Source organism: Varroa destructor, unplaced genomic scaffold, assembly GCF_002443255.2.
Source record: "Varroa destructor unplaced genomic scaffold, Vdes_3.0 BEIS01000002.1, whole genome shotgun sequence".
Lineage (NCBI taxonomy): Eukaryota > Metazoa > Arthropoda > Arachnida > Mesostigmata > Varroidae > Varroa > Varroa destructor.
The window spans coordinates 21,230,239-21,249,203 of NW_019211455.1; the positions used below are offsets into that span (position 1 = coordinate 21,230,239).

The 18,965-nt window shown below is 38.8% G+C and overlaps 1 protein-coding gene across 3 annotated transcripts in view; it reads left to right on the plus strand.

Moving 5' to 3' along the window:
- The window catches only part of bma (SCY1-like protein bma), a 136,405-nt gene that overhangs the window by 93,187 nt on the left and 24,253 nt on the right, over positions 1-18,965 (plus strand). Inside the window, exon 17 of one of the 3 annotated variants that reach the window (XM_086980290.1) lies at positions 14,165-17,893. The exons of the other annotated variants lie outside the window; for them this stretch is intronic. The gene's annotated coding sequence lies outside the window, so the exon portion shown is untranslated. Of the gene's footprint in view, positions 1-14,164; positions 17,894-18,965 lie in introns of those variants that run through there. 3 annotated transcript variants of the gene reach the window in all.

Sequence of the window (18,965 nt, forward strand, 5' to 3'; positions counted from 1 at the left end):
ATATATATATCTAAGCGTCATAATCATAAAAAGACTAAAACGAAGACGAACAATTCTTAAACCTATCATCTCTTTAACAAATACATCCTAAGCGGTTAGCAGCCGTATTACCGTGAACATCAACTAGAAGCAAGAGACTTACTGCCAATTATAGCGGCAGTGGATAGTGCGAGCGAGGTCGTTGAGTGCCGTAAAGGCCGTCAGAAAGTCCATATGCCTGCACAGCCTGGTCAAATAATGTACTGTAATATAATCCAGTCCAGGCTTTATTTTGAAGTGGTCTAACCGCTATCCTAACAAGGTCAAGTAGAGGTTGTGAGACTGTTCCCGGTCAAAAACACCAATAATTGATCTCTTGAGCTGAGTTGATCGTCGAACATACGAGCGACTCATTCAGCTTCAGCACTGATTAACCATGATCAGATTGATGACGATCCACTCACGCAATTTCGGATGTGTTTATTTTAGGTCCTATACATAAGTGATAATAACAATAATAATTATACATATTACAGACTAAAAAGGAGCGAGGATGAAGCGCCTTTTGATCGCTCGTATCAGCTTATGCTGCGTCCAAGCTCATTCTATAATTATGTATGAATTCAAGCCCGGTTTAGCTTTGAAAATCTTCGGACGTTTGATAATATCGGTAACAATATGAAGATAAACACGAACTGAGCAGAACCTGTGAGCAAAACCAGTTGATTTAAGCCCGATATTGAACAATCAGTATTCGATAGTAGTTATTTGTTTGTTCACCGATGGTATACAATGACTAAAATAATCGACGACGTTATAACTGGCAATAGCGAAATCGTGAACGGAAACCACTTCTTGCCACATACAGACTTATATACTGTTTTTCCGCTGTGTAATGTGGTGACTCGATGATGGAGCTTCTATGCACATCAATGGCCCCTTTCACACATTATCATTTAAGTTAGAACTACCTAGAATATTCGTCAATTTTCTGTACACGAAGAAATTGCATATTCAAATGAACACCCCAAACGATACGTGTCCAATAGCCACGAGATGCGAAGTTGTATACAACGGTTGTCAATGACAGATATTTGATACGATAAAAACCTTGTCAAAATTATACATACGGATGCGAGCACAGATGCATATATCTAAAATCTCTTTTTTTAAATTAAAGTCTCTACCGAAGGTGCGTAAAATGAACACTTCTCATTACAACATGTAGCAACAGACGAAACGGTTATATAGATACACGTGTTGATATAATAACAAATCATTAGTGAAATGGGAGTGATCCAAACAGTCAATGTTGCAAGCATACGACACTAATAACATACCAATGAAAACGAGGTAACATCTAGCTATAAGCGTACAGCTATGTCCTATTCACACTGCGTATGGCTCTGTCTCGCTGCTCGGTACGAAGTTGATCCAGAAAATCCCAAAAAAAGCAGTTCATAAAAGGGCAATAGCGAGAGATCAGCAGAGACCTATACTTGTAATTGCAGCGATGACATTAGTGATGTCATAGTATTGCGTACATATCCGAGAATGAACATATCAAGGGGACGATGGCAGGAAGAAGGCAGGAAAAAAAGAGTCAAGCCAATGGCCTCTAAGGGATACCTTGCAGGGCGGCGTATGGCTGACGTACCGTCGCCTGGTGCCTCTCTCACCAGCAAGTTTTCTCACAACAGAACATTCGATCAAACCTAATTGCCCCTATAGTCCTGGCAGAAAAATCGTATCGTTTCCTCCAAGCGTAGCGCATGACGGCTCGGCCTAGCTCAGCGACTCTCCAGCAGATCCGTCTGTTTTTCTTGTTTAACCGGAAAGAGATAGCAGCAGCGGTTGCGGTGGTCCTGTAAATGAGGGGCCAGAACAGCCACAAGCTAAACGTTTTGCTGTTGGTGTTCGATCAAGGAGTAAGCGTAAGTTTCTATTGTATACGTAAACCCGCGTCCTAACACACTGGGCGGTGACGAACAACCGCGTAGACATCTGTCTCCTGGACCTTATTACTATTAGTAAACTGTTATTGGCGTCACGACGTGAAAAAAATAATGTACCACTAAAAGGGTCAACAAACCCGGTATTTAGTTGTGTAGCTACCACCTTTATGAGCACCGTGGGTCGAGCCAATTCTGCCATGTAACAACAACACCGTGGGTTGATTATATATCATGTTACTCTAGAGGTCAGTTGTACTATAGAAGAGAAATGCCCTTATTGTTGCCCATAAAGATGATGACTATTATTATTATTAGTTTCATTATTATACATATATTCAGCTAACCTTGCCATGTTAACTCACACCGTCAATATTGTAACAGCCTTGCTGATTTACTAGTCGTTTTATGCTCCGCCACAAGATTCTCTCCTCCCTTATTTTATGTATGATTGACTGAATGGGTATGGAGCAATTTTTTTTGACGAAAATAAAAATGTACATAGATATATATTAAGCATAGAAAGATAAAGGATTTGACTTGACCAAGGTAGCGAACTCAAGTCAAGAGTACAGATATATGAAATGCGGCCCACTCAAAGCGATCTCAAGTTGATTTTAACGTTCTCAAGTCATTAACCAGCTGTCCGATGCATTCCGCGCATTATAAATTAGTTCATAGGTCACAACGTTGTTAAAAGATATGTACACAACCGAAAAGTCGTCGTAGGCCACCGAGCCATATTCTAGAAAGCGACCATTCCCAAATAACGTCAGGAAACTTTTATCGTAGGACCTCCAACATCAATTATTTCTTTAGACACAGATTAACAGATCTATAATCCATACATAGATATAAGCTATACAATATAACCTATCTCTAACCTGTCTCCGACCAGTCAAAGTGGATACATTCAGCCATAGAGCATACACCATAATGATAACAGATAACAAGGCAATGCATTTCTGACTATTGCCATATAACGACAAAAGAATACCAATGCTCTTATTATAATATTAAATTAGCTATACTATTTGCATTTACTACGTTATTATTTGTTCAAGAACATTGTCTTTGTTATTTTCATGCAATTAAAATAATTATTAGAACATATTGTGCCAGTGGGGTAGTTGCAGGGTAAATATAGCTGGAAGCAAGGAGAAATGAGATTGACCGTATATCATAGATGCAGCATCACATAAATTGATGATTAGCATAACAATAACAATAGGCATGGCATTGAGAAGGCGCCGATCGCTTGATACAACAACTACTGTTCAACTATTATACAAAAAACGCGCAAGAAATAATGGGAGAAATAGTAAAAATCGTAAACACTAACAATAAGAAGCTGAACACATCACGACTGCAACCGTCAATGGCGGCGACACCTCATCGAAGCGGACATTGGGTTTAGGAAATCTGTCGACCTGTCTGTCATTATACGACGAATGAAGGTGGTTACTAGAAGCATTAGTGAGAAGAAGCTATCGGAGCCGTCCGAGTATCGTAAGCCTCAAGAGAAAATGTCAGCTCAAAAAGCAACGAATCAAGCAGCTAACGGCTCGAAACGGAACAGAGACTATTGATGAGACACTCGCAAAAATGGCGCCTAACAGCTTCATCGTCGTATGTATATATATACGGAGAGACAGTGTGTCAGAATGTAGTAGCATATTGAAGAATGTGAACTAATTCTAAAAACGAAACACGTACGCAAATGATAGAGCCAGAGAAAAACCTAATTGTTCATTTTTGAATAAAAATAACTTGTGATCTATTCTAGCCAGGTATCGTTGTGATGAACGCCATCTTCGTTACCACCGCTCTTACCGTAACTGCTACTACCAGTATTAATACTACAATTAATTGTATCTACCTCCACAAGGCTCCAAATGTAGTAGTAGCGCTAGTAGAATATACACCAAGCTTTATAGATATCGCTGAGAACCCACGGCGGCAATATCATCCAGTATCCATCACAAATAAGTTTGTTTACAAACTAGAGCTTTAGAGTGCTTACAAACGAATTACAATGCGGCAAGACAAACTCAGTGAATCTAAGTCATTTGCCGTGTCGTTGTAGACGCTAAAACAAGGTATATAAGTAAATACTTATACATTAGACTGAGCAGTAAAGGCGCTGTAGTTTAATCTAACGATGACATGATTATAAATGACACTTGCATAGACACGGATATGCGAACACGCTGCATGACAGGTAAATCCAATAAGGATAATAGAACCCACACAAAGAGCTACTCCATAGTAAACAAAGGGTTATTAGAAATAATATTAGCAATGATATGACTATTGTCTTAGTACACCATGTGTATGAGTGGTAGTTTATTAGTTTAGTTTATTAGAAAAATACAATATAATAATGCCTATGAAAATAGCAGTATAAATATGATCGTCCAAGCAATACTCCATAAATGCTTCGTACTTAGTACACACGCACAGACTCGCAGATACACGCATTTAAGCACACAAAAACATGACAATACGATTTGTAGTAATCATTGACGATATTTGTTAGATGGAAGAGTGTATCGGTAAAAAAAAACATTTCATTAACAGGAAGGTAAATAGGAAAGATGGTGGAGAAAATTTCGAAGCATTAATCGCTGTGTGTATTTCAATTTCATACACTCTGTTCGTAGTTAGATACAATGATGGTAGCGCATCATCCATGTCGTGACTGAGTTCAACAATGACTGGTTAAAACAGCATCAATGCCCATTATAGCTGCGATTTGGTCGGGCAGATCCTATCCGAGATGCGATGCTGTTCCATCCGAACGTGGTCAGCCCTGAAGCCACAACGTGCATCAGATCGAAGATCTCTGCCTGGCTGGTTGTAGCTAGATGCTATTCGCTAATGCAGTCAATTGCTGAAACCTGTTAATAGTCGTCTCCGATTGATTGGTCACCTGCAGTTATCATTTTCTAAGCCATCAATCGACAGACACACGAAGACGTTCAACAGAGAACAACCAGAACAGCACAAACAACAGTTTTCAATAAAGAACCGCAACAAATCATAAGAATGATCTCATCATCACTGCACCATACAGTAAGGGAACACTACAGTGAGATCAACTGCGAGGGTGCAAATGGGAAACAGCAATAGTGGGATATCGCGCAACTCCGGGTCAGCTGCATCACACCCATCTGCCACATTACGTGAATGCTAATGGATTAGCGATATGCCGAAACCCAATCAACTGCCCTATGACCCCATGAAACAAACGACCCAGTCTGTTTAGGAAGGACGAACAAAGAGCTAAGTACAACACGAGACGCATAACAGAATGGGTCAAATTAGCCATGTCTCCGTCGCCAAGTCCGACTCCGATTATGAATCGCACGTTATACTCGTCATATTGCCGTCGAAAGTCTACATCTAATCTTTACGAAATCAGCGCCACGTTTCACAAGTTTACCGTTACCAACAGGCGAAGAAGGACCAAATCACACACAAAAGTCCAAGAATGTATACACTTACAAGAACCCGAATTAAACTAGGTTACATGTCACGTCTCAGCAGATGTGGCACGACAGCGCGCCACCAGACTGCTACAGCTCGTGGGAAAGCTTCATACTAGTACGACTGGTTGGATTGTGGCGTATGAACGTATTACCGGAACTTCATGAAGAGAACCGTACGCAGTTTGCGATCATCGATTTATTATGAGACAATAGCCGCAGATATGTGGTTTAGTTCCGTTTTACTTCCTAACGCAAACAAGCTAACGAATAAATAAACACGAAAATAAAGAGGAAGACAGAAAAGTAAAAGGAAAAGCACGTAACACGTTCTAATACTTGTCAGCGACATGTCATCACACGGTCATATGACTTCATTTCTTCCTAGACAAACATATCGATGTATGTGTGTGTCCAGCTAACGAACCTCCTCCTGCTTTCCGCTAAACGAGGAAATGGAAATTGCCAACCAAGGCAATACCCCTCCTTTCGATAAAGGTACCCTAAAATGGAGTCCGATACCACGCAAGTCGTTCAATTCATGCGATGACCTATACAAATATCTTGATTTAGCACTGGAGTGTTGCAAATGGAGAACGATTATAGTTGTTTAACAGACAAGCGCTCTAGCTCGCTAGGGAGCAACGTGAGATCAGAGGAAAGACACCTATTACCAGTTTTCAAGACCCATAGTGTAACTTGCTTCTGTAATGGATTACCAATGAGACCAAAATATACCAAAAAGTTTAAAGAACACCTGCAAGAATCAACTTGAGAATTTCTCGTTAGTTACGGAAGTGGCCATATATTAGGATTGACACAAGCGCATTGATCACAGCAATTTCTAACGTCTGCGCGGCTGTCACGCCCGAGTATATAACACTATGATATGTTGATGATGATGCTGCAAAGAATGAAGCAATTTCTATAGTGATAGATACACTTGAATAAGAAAATAAGATAGGCAAAAAATGTAATGTATACCAGTGGATGCAGCAGCAGGTTCCATGACGATGAAATGAAAATGAACAAACAAATGGTAATATGCTAATAATAGTAATAATGATAAGGATTTGCACACAGTATCTTCTCTCTTTGCACCGAGATTTCATTCCTTGGACAATTTTTATTAAAATATATATATATATATATATATATATATATATATATATATATATATATATATTATCATATACTATAGATAGTAACCGCTAGCTATATATATATATATATATATATATATATATATATATATATACCCTATCTACCTATATACAATTAAACATTACATACCAAAAAATGGGTTTGAGACATTAATAATAATGGGAAAAAAGAAGAAAATAACTATATGAATGATAAACAAAACTGCGATTAGATACAACAGATATGTAATATTATTATATATTATGCTTCATAGGTCGAGAAGAGCTAAATATGATGATATTTATGTATTTATTATAATTAATATTATTATGAAAAATTATTAACGACAACAGTTATAAATATGATTATTATAATTACTATGATTATGATATTGACAGTTGAGAAAAGGAAGAAGATCGCATAGAGACACCATTCAGCCATTTTGTGAAGAAGTTAATTGCAAATGCAGGAAATGCTGATGAAGAATAAAAATAATAACGGTATAATCACAAATAATAATAACAAGAATAATAAAAATAGTCGTATCAATAATAAAGGGAACAGTGAACAAGCACTGACAACACGGATGAACACACATCTGCATGATGAGTAACACACAAAACTAAAAAGCCAATACAGAGAAACCATAACATATATCAAGTCCATGATATATAAATAGGACGAATAATAATTATTATTAAGCCACCGTGAAGAAGCGTTGACAGGATCGAAACGATCGTCTGTCCCAGTAGGTCGATTTGGACCCATTTCCTAGCCGGCTGATGACAAGACCATGTTCACCTAAGTCCTTTTGCTTTCTTTCAATCTGCTGCTTTCCAATTATGTGACCCTTACTCACCATGACCAATTAGAAAAAAAACTAAACCGAATCAAAAGCAGCACATCTAAGAAAAGATTACTACTGAGGTCAAATCTACCTAGCCTACTGTAATTCTATCTCTGATTTACCCTAGTAGAACTGACCTGGATAACACTATCCATTATGTATAAAGAAAAACGCGCATATTCATGATGAACTCTGCACATTCGTCTGATAATAAATATTTCGTAATGATATTAGGCACCGGTGTCTTACTGTCGCGCTGGAACGGCATGCAAATCATGCTGCATAAGGTTAATACATGTACAAAGATAGGGTAGTATAAAAAAGAAAGTGCCGCTCTAAATATTCGTTATCGATATCCTGGCTCTCTGTTATAATTAAATACGTACTGCAGACGTCACGCTAAATGACCTCGTGTCGTGAGGCGAACGCTCATTCGCCTGGGCCCTATGGTCTGATATGTACAATTTCTTTGTTCAGGCGCCACCTGAACAATTCCGACAGGATAATATATAATTTAATATGACCGAAACAAGAGCTGAATTTGTGAGCATTTTGAATTGCTAAAACATGGTCAGTGTCGACTTGGCTTATTACCTAAGATTCCTCGATATCCAAAGGCTTATATGATAGGTGTCTATGCAATTGCGAACTCTCTCCCTTCGACATACGATGATCCAAATCGCTTCTGCAATTAAGGACCAGAGCTAGCTCCTTTTCTCGAAGCATCACATCATTTCGGACTTTTATCCATTTCATTGAGACATTACTATTTTCAGTTATTCTAGTTCGTTTTCTCAAACGATCACCTATTTTCAGCCACCAATTAGAAAACCTGTGCATCGAACAAGCCGGCCTTCTCTTGTTTAAACTCAACACTAGCGATAATTAATGCAATGATTAACTTGAGTCCTACTAATCTACGAAGCGTAGAGTAACGTAGTTATTGTTAAATTTATGTCTAATCAGTCGTTTTCTTTTATGCCTCGTCACGCTCTTATGAATCTCGTATCCAGTCGAATCTATCTACTCAATGTCATTAACAGATGCAATATTATAATAATGAGCAGTAGCAGAAACAACAACAAGCAACCACTATCTGGTAGAAACTAGACCTTCTCAAATCACTCATATCTCATAAGTACACATATTATCAATCAATGTATACAATATACAATTATTATTAATAATATATTATTAGCACTAGTATTGTCAATGTTTATAATATACCTACTATTCCACAAGGTTACAGTAATGCACTGGACAGATATTTCTGAAACAGATGATTCTCTTCTTATCAAACAAGCACGTGTATCCTCCTGATGAAAAATGTAGCATTGGTTCATTGAATTCAAAGCAACAGTACTTATACAGTAACAAGTATAAAGAATAAATAATCTATATATATATATGTATGTACTAAATCGAGCAACACGATGCAAAGCAGAAAAAAAGGACCAAGCAAACAAACACCTAAAAAAAAAAAGGGAGAGATACAAATAAAGAAAAAAAACGCCACCACCGCCAAATTACATCTACATGTTGTCAAGACACAGGCCAACAACGACATCAGTAGGGCTACTCTATGCTGTTGTTTAGAACGAACAGCTGTTGCGATAGGATCGAATACCATAACAACATAGCACTCACAGTGCTGTATTACAAGCAACAAATAGACCAGAAAATCAATTGCGGCAGCCATTTTAGCTAAATTTTAATAATAAAAATGACCTATACTTGAAGGCAATTAACATGCTCTGAGTTAAACTGTCCCCTGACGATTTCGTCTACTAGGCAGACAGCATTTGGTTCGATCGCTTGCTTGCGCGCCATCTTTTAAAAATAACAACAAAAACTCAAGGCGTTCCACGAATAACAGAGACCTAACGAAACCAGAACATCATAAAAAGTTTTGCAGAGATGCAGTACACACAGAAATATATACAAAGATATAATTGATTTATTTCACAAACATACATATCGGGGTGGACATATCGAAATGGAAAATTTGTTGGGACATGATCTCTGTGACGGGAACAAGCAGACACGGCCATGACGATCATCAACCGACTTTAACGTAAAGGTCAAGCGGTATCAGATGGTATTTTAAATTGAAAGAAAAAAAAATAACGTCACTGTTGGAAATAACGATAGCCACCACCTAACGTGAGCGGATTAAACTATTTCACTTTTTCAAACTTCTCACACACGCCCAAAGAGAATAAACCTTCATATAAATCCAAGAAAACACTAGCGATTATTGTATCGATGCTAATGATATAGAAAAGTACATATATTTCTGTGAGACAGAATCAGGATATGATAGGAACCAATGTGACGATCAAATAGCTTAAGAAAAGCGACGTAAATATGAATAACTGCGGACAAATGCTGCAAATAAAAATGATTACTTTTTCAATGTCATAATCTGTCATGCTAAGAGAAAGCAACAATTCCGTTTATAGCAATTTGCCTAAAGATTCATTTCTGCTCTAGCCAATTATCTTTCAAGCTTCCTTCAACCATTTATAATAACATACTATTAATCTACATCGATTACGTAAAAGTTAATCGGTTTTTACCATTATCAATAATGAGAGAATTCCAGACGTCGTTTTGTTATTGTGACAGCTTAGTATAAAGAGCTTCGACGAACGTAGTCAAATGGGCAGTAGCTTTGTTGATTCCTGCGAACAAAGAACAATATGCTTCAGTTGAGCCCGATAGCCTCACCGGAAGGCATCGCACAAAAATGTATTTGTTCGAGCAAAAATCATACACGTCGGTTGAGAGATTCACCAGCGGCAACAGCAGGAAAAATGCGAGAGAGTCAACCAGTTTGAGATACTGTAATAGTGCCCGCGTGTGTAATTTCCTGCGTGTGCGAGATTTTTCGTTCTGGTCGTCCTTGGCTTCTTTTCGCTCAGATGCTTAGGTCGATTTGCCGCAAGCGTGAGTAGCATCGTAAGAGGTGCTGTTACTCGCTACCGCCGAAGATGTGTTAACGTTCAAATAGGCGATGAAAAGAGTGAAATACTGAAACCCTTGAAGACTACAGACACACACACACACAAGCAAACATACGAACAGGCGCACAAGCCTCACCCCGTGCTCTGCACCAGTAGCAGCAAATCAAGGCTTTATAGGATAGATTTACTCGTGACTCAGTCAACCGTCAATAAAGTCAAGTAACTTCTTGCACTTGCCAAGTTCAAGCGACTTGAGTGCGGGATTCCAGAATATCGTCGGAAGCTGTGTAACATACCAACGCGCCCGCGGGCATCGCGAACACAAACTTTCGATGGAGGTGTCACCCGAACTCTATCGAGTGCACGATCCGCATCGGTACCTGGTTGATCCCTTGCAAGGTCTTTACCATCTTTTTAAAGGCGATACCTCTTAGAGCTGCTGTGCCAAAACCGAAGACTGCGACCTCTGCTTAACCATCGCAGCCACCGTTCAGCATACTAATAACTTCAACATTTCTATCGTATTCGGTGGAAACTTCATTCCTGAAGTGTATTCTCCGATGTGTATAATTTTCTAATGACAGAGATCAATACACATTCAAGGCTACTTGCACGAGCCGTAGTTTCTTCGGTCATAACAACAATGATAGCTAGTGGTAACTTAGCTAACTGCATTATTTTACGTAAATCTGCGTTGTACGTAATGCAATACAAAACTGATTCTAGAATCATCAAGTACATCATATAATGCTTTTCCTCAGAGAATGAAACGAGGATTTTTCAATCCTTCCCGATGCAGCAATAATCTCACCAACCGTAAAATATCACCGAATAGTAATCTATACATCAACTGAACCACTATCCATTGCCTTTGCTTACTTTGCATAGCCGGGGTAGAGTTAAATGAAGCGTCATGTTCAATTTCAGATCAACATACAATAAGCTCCTTACGATTGCACTACTGGTAGTAATAATGCGAAAGAAAAACCTACGAAAAACACAGTGCAAACGACGTGCGCTCGACACGTAATTAAAGAGGCGCGTGTCTAGGCTTCGATATTATTACATCTCTTGGAATGGCCTCGAACCCTTTTCTGTAAACCGCGGTTCCTTTGTAGAGAGCCAGCGTCTTTGATGATCTATCGGAACTAACGATGCGAAAATCAATAGCAGACGCCAGCTAAGAGAATCGATCAGCCACGTTCAGGAGCATTTTTTTTCTGTACCAGCCATGTCTTAATACGCATTGACTGACCATCATGTGTACCGCACCTACTTATTAGAAGTAGTGCATGTATTCGTGGAAGCAGAAGCATTTGTATTTGCCAAAATCGCCGACGAAGATAATGGTTGCTGACAGAATATGGGGCTAAGTAATGATAAGGATCCATAACTACTGAGCGAGTGCTAAAACTATAGCAAAAAATCAATAGCGCTTGTTTCTGTTACGCACGGAAAAGTCTAGCATGTTTTTCACTTCACTGATCTGGAGCAGCCGTCTAGACCTACGGCCGGTCAACCTGGCAAGCTCAGTTCGTGTTTGGACCTCGGAGCCGTCTACCCCGACCATCGTACCAAGCCTTAGTCGGCCTCGCGGTACGAGCGACCTGGGCACCATCTGCCGAACATGCTCAGTCTTTTGGCCTGGAAATGGTTTTTTCCAAACAGTGAAGCAAAAACCAATTTTGCTTTTAATTACCATTACAACAGCAACAACATCATCAGGACATGTCTAGCCACCATTATACAATGTTGACGAGCTCAATAACTGGAGTTAAAATATATTGATTGATAAACACAGCGTTTAAATGCACCTTCATGGGGCACGCCTAATTGTTTTCGTCGTTTAAAATTACTGGCACGTCAGCCATCCGAAAGACATTCTCTGCGCGGCACGTCCGTGACCACAAGTGCCACAGCGATCGCGATGCTATACGATCCCTCCACAGTTTTCATCGATAGCAGATTCGTTTGCGGGTTTCAGTCAGTCCGGTCTGAATGCTATTAAATATACGCTTCGCATTTAAATACATATGCGATACGTTAGTTACGCGGACGACGGGACCCTGTCGAAATTCGGTGCCGCTCACGACTGTCTTCTTTTTCCTTTATACATCTACTTGTATATTTGTGGATATAGTTTTTGTGTGAAGAGTTCACTGGATTTTTGTTACGCAGTCGTTAACTACGTGGCCTAGGCGATGACATGCAAGCGTCAACCTACGTGTTGAACTTCCATATGCCATAGACGCAAATGGCCTCATAGATTATAACTGGTATTAGATTCAATCATGTTGTCACGCTTAGCTATCAAAAGCTGCGGAGGGTGGATCAGTCGTGGCAAAGCAAAACGCAACACTGTCTCTCCCTGAAAACCCTAAACAACCGACGAATGCCCATGACCGTCGTGGTCATACGAAAAACATGTAAAAAAGTGTCCCTACCATAATTCCACTGCGACTACTTAGCACTTGATCGAGCAATTAGCCAAATCAATTGAGACATTTATTACAAAGAAGTAAGGCAACCACCCACACACACACACACACACACACACACACACAATATATATTTATATATATATATATATATACGTGTCGTACATAACTCTGCACCAAGGCTCTTCAATATCCACTGCACCACACAATAATTAAAAGTAAGTGACAATAAAAAATATTATTAATAATAATAGTGACTATTATCCTATAAAACGATAATTATAATGACGGATGGCAGTGCTGAAAAAGGTAACTAGATAATTAACTTAGAATCTACCATTAGAGACTGGATATAAAATGACACACACACACACACATACGCACGCTCAATATTGGATACGCCACTTGATAAAAATCACTTCTTGACAAATGATCTGGAGCGGCGACCACAACAATTTAGACGAAATTATGCTGCATATATGATATTATTGAATAAACGATAATGTTCACATTATAAAAATAACAGTAATAATATCAATAATAATGATATAGAGATTATTATTATAGTATTACTCTTATTATCACTGTTAGTCCTCATACGTATCAATGCGTCTACGCGATGATTATTACTAGTATTATTATTATTATGTCGTTATTATATATTCTACGTGCTACCTAACTATAATTCTGATCTCAAAGCATGAACCTATCTGGCTGCCATACCCATCCCTAAGCAAGGCTCTGAGCGCGCATCGCATTGCTCCATCCCGCATATTCGGGACTGAACCGTGATCACGGTCAGGCAACTTGCGACGAGCGAGCTTAGCTCCTTTCCAGAATCCCGAAGGCCTCTAACCATTATAATAACTACTATAACCGCCAACTTAATATCTGCTACTTTGGTGATACCGCAGTTCAGCCATGCTTCCCGGTAAGCCCCCCTCTAGCTTTGCGGGGCTTTCTGGGGCGAACATCAATACATTGGAAAGTGGAAGAGAAAGAAGAACAAACGTGACGACCACTTTCTACCCATAACAAATACATTCACGACAACTCCATGAATACCAGCATCAATATCAAACAACTCATTTATCTACAGACATACACACACACATATATATACATACATATCTATATATATACATATATATCTCTGTCTATATGTATTCATCTCTCGAGACGGGCCTACGTCGTCTCCGTTGCTGTCCAACCTTGTGACCATCAAAAAGGAAACACCACACTTCAAGCTAACTATTTGCTACTAATTCAGAAAGCTACCAAAGAGCCAAGGGCGAAGCCGGCCAAACAAACTAATGGCATGCCTATCTTTTTATCTGTTATTCAACTGAAGGGCGCTTACGACTCATTTTGAGTGGTGAAGGATTGCGTCTTGGACAACACTTCCGTTTTTCAAACCGGGCTAAAACCGGCTAGTTCGGAGCAGCTGGCAAGTCGGGACAGGCAAAATAGGCTGAAATCGAAATTCAATTAAACAACTGTTAGCAGCAAAGAATACGGTTATAAAAATAAATAGACAACCGTACAGATGGTTGTGGTTATCAAAAAAATATTCGGTTCTACTTAAATAATAGATTTTGAAATTATAAACGCACCAAAAAGAGTAGCTCTAACTATTACATGATAATGCGGTACTTACGTTGCATTTCGCACGAGACGCAAGACATCACGTGGCACACACACGTGTATATATATGTGTATAAGTATTGGCGTCAAGGTAAAATTGTATCGTTCGAAGATATGGTATCGCTGTTTAAAAACTTGTGTCGAATAAAAAGCAATAAGCATCGAGCCCGAGGCTAACTGCCACGTCTCAAGTCAGTCGACCTTTTTACGGCAAGCAACGATATCGTCACATGTGAGGTTGGCACGAGAATGAACTGTCGCTTCGAAGCAAGCTCGCTGCAGCGGATGTCGAGTATGGTGATCCGTAAGTAAAAATTAGACACTATTTGTTATTTTCGCCGTTCGTAATTGAATGGGTCTTTGGACAAGTCGATTGTATGACTGATTGCATTACTTTGGCGTGTATAGCCCGGGACGAGTGTTAAGAAAACAGAGATGGACGCCGAGACAGCCTCACAACCTCGGCGTACCGCAGGGGACTACTATGTCCCCGTGATATATCGTGTATAGATCGTTGATACTAACTAAAAATAATTAGTGACATGACGCTTACAATAAAGATGATGACGATTATTACAACAACAACAACAACAACAACAACAACAACAACAACTACGAGAAATACATACAACTGTTGTTCTTTGCCTCGAAGCAGTACTGCACAGTGATGCATCACACCTATCCAGGACAAACAGGACATTAGACAGAAGAGCGAATAACAACAAGACAAAAACGCGACTAGGTATAAAAGCTAGAAAAAAGACTGAAGGTGGGACTGCCGTCTGTGCGAAAACCCAGTATATGAATCCGGTATTGGAGAAAAGCATTGGATAATAGCCAAATATAGGAAAATTCGTTAATCTCTGCCCATGTCTAGCCAAGCAAAAAGGACAGATGCAAACAAATTTTGAGTGTTCCTGTTCGATCGCCTCCGTAGGGTCAACAATTAAGGAAAACATCGTTTTGTCATCGGTGAACACCAAAGAGGCGCCGCGTATACACTTATCGCATTTAGCCGCGCGAAAATTTGAACTCGTAATAAATCTTCAAAATCATTTAATTATTACAATATCAGCATACGAAGCGTATAATTCAATTACGCGATGTGCTAATAGGTATCATTGTAACAGAGGTTTTCTGAATACAAATTTAAACATGTGTAATGGTTACTCCAGAAGTGATTGGAAAATATTTTCAATAATTTAAAAGCGTTATAATAATAATAACAGATACAAAGATATAGCCTATACATGTGTTATTATTATAATTACGATCAGTAACTAGCCCAGGCTGTCGTGCAGTCACAAAAAAAAGATCGCACTAGACGTTGAGACGACGATTGACGGCACCTTGGCGAAACGGAGATATGCTAGCCGCCTATAATGTTTATATACAGTGAAAAATAAATACGTGTATATCCTCCAATAGCATGAGAGAAATCATTTGCATTAAAAATGGTCCAAAGATGGCAAACGTACATTGGGAGGGATACGGGTAAGGGGCTGTCAATCTGCCGATCAGAACAGTGAGAGTAATATTCACTAATAACAACGGGAATACAGGTACATATATCGTTTCTAAAAATCGTTCATATACCGTGTTACATATTACGCGCCACCTAGCAGTTACACAGACGAACTAAACCGACACACATTGTCCTTAAATGAATATCCCTATGTTATGCCTTGAACATTTTCTGCTTATTGAAAATAATCTTATATCGAAGCAGCCCCGTCACTCTGCTGCGGAACACAATTACAAAGGGCATCTAGGGAATGAGAAGTTCAAACAAGGATTTAAGCTAGCAGTCAAAGTACTTAATTACTTCATGGATTTTTACCTTTTCGGTTTTGTTACGTTACGATTAAGCACAAGACACCTGAATATTTGTGGACACAAGCACAGCTTAGCTTTCCTTGGCGCTGCCTTGCCTGGATTCCCTCCACTATCTTTGCTTTCTAACTACATGTAATTACACTGTTGCATTCGCGATTACTACATGTAACTGTAATAAACAAAAGGAGCGTTTCAAACACCTATTCTGACAAACATAGAATGACGACTTACTACTAGATTGCTTGTACGCACTTCGCTGAAGATTAGACATTCATAACAAATCAAGACTTTGAAGAAGTGAGAGAGAGAGAGAGAGAGATAGAGATAGATAGATAGAGAGAGAGAGAGAGAGAGAAGGCCGGTACATGTGGCAATAAATATCTCCGCTTTCAAAAACTCACCCCTCATATTTAAATCCATCTCCAATATTACATGTGACTTGTAATAAACTGGCGTATGGCACGCAGTTTAAAAATCGGACCATGCTATGAAAAAACGTCAATAAGGTATTTTTTGCTATAACAAGAACTTTTACGGTGGAATTGTACGCGTGATAAAGATTATTTTCAATATAGTACAAGTAAAGCGCGCAGAGCGAAAACGTAATTACTGCGGTTCTAGTTACACAGGATATTCCTTCATAAGCTTGTAACGGCTTGCATTAAAAATTCTCACAGGTATCGAATTAGTCATGGTATTGGTGTGCTTGGCGTTCGATACAAAATAAACAGGTTATTTATTATTAAATAACGTTACTCACCCAAGAGAACAGACTTCTTCTAAGAGGAGAATCGTGGATAGACGCTGTATAACCAAAGAATCTATTTGGTAAAAGTCGAAGATTGAAATAAGCAAGCTCGCTCATAGTGTTTACAAGACGTATGACAAAAACGGTAAGTCTGACAAAAGTTTGGTGACTTTTGGATGCAGTGTTACCATCTACTGTACAATGCTCCCATTATTCAATTGCAAATACTTGCCCGACGTTGTTATTGGGCATGAGCATAGGGGGCGTCATAGAGCAAACTGGAATATGAGACAACAGGAGTCGAATAACGGGCCAAAATAAATACAAGATCAGTCACTCGTATGAGATACGATGACAGATACCCATAAACAAAATTGATTCAGAGCTGAAATAAGCTATGTAATATCGAGCGCCGGATCAATTGATTATATCATCTGTCGAGAAGATGACGTTCTTTAGGCGTGAACGTAAACGAGACAGGTAATGAAAACTCATACATATATCTAGACGAAAATACGGCGCATAAGTTATTTTTCGAATACCCACATTCTCTCTAAAAATGGGACAAGAGAAGCAATAGAATTGATATATATCTACATATATAATATATCGGTGTGCATCTCAGCTAGGTACTCGCTGCGAGCTAGCTGTCTCTATGTAGCACGTACAACGCACTCAGAAATTGCGGACAACGACAAAAAACAAAAATTGATCAGATAGCAGACGACAAACAACAGCGATAGCAACACAATAAATAAATGAAGAACAAGCGATGCCGACGATGACGACGATGATGATAATAATAATAATACTAATAATAAACACTGCAACTCTACCGATTTTGTCCAGAAATCCACGTGTGTTCTATATTTGGTAGTTACAGTTATAGAAAAATGAAGGGGTTGAAGGGCGGTAAAAGGAAATTAAGTCTTCAAAAAGAGCTAGTAATGATTCTTTTTTTTTTGCAAATAACAACTGCTAGCTGAACATTCAGTACGGTCATATCGATTCTCCCTGATGGTACAAACGGTAAAGAATAATAGAATCTAAATATTATTCTCTGATGGAACTATAAGGGCTGACAGCCGTGTGCATGGATAGGGTGTGTCACGTTGTTGTAAGTCTTGAGCAAGTTAGCTTTTTTGTGACGTAACTCACATTATTACTTACAAGCTTTCGCATGTATGAGTTACTTACGAAGACGTGCCTTAATTTGAATATACTACATAAATAAATAAATATCTTTGGAGGTATTTACAAAGTCAATGTAGGCTGTACCTCTTGAGGCCGAACAAATGTTAATCGTCCAAGAAAAACAAAATGAGTTTTGTAGGTTGAAGCCCCGACACCAGTCGCCCACTTTGGTACAGCCTTGTTATTTGGCTACCATTGAACGTTAGTACCAAGTAACGCGCAGTATAATACGCTACTAAGTGATGTGAGCAGGAATTATGCTTTCTGTGTCGCAGAAAAGACGGTTTTATGCTAGAACTACGTGAAACGACATATCTTGTATAAGGATCTATACAAAATACAAGGAGTAGCAAGTTTTTTTGGGAACAAGTGAGTAGCTTTTCTTAAATCTATAAGTTTGAAAATGATCATACTTCTTAATTTACTTATTATTTACGTAGTATACTGTACCATTGCTACACAGGGCAATTGCTTCTCTGGTGTGCTTCTATAAATTTCTTACTTATAAACAATAGATAAGCAACTTCGTTATTGTACAATGAGCGATTCAGTGGTTCAGAAATTAAAAATTCACGCTATATAAACATATATATTATGCATCTTAGAAAGCTAACATAATTGAAGTTCCGCGTAGTTTCGGCTGCAAGAGATGAAATATAACTTACTTATTTAATAAGAAATGTTGACATTTTCTATCTATCAGCCCTGTACCAAAGAGCTACAGGGATAT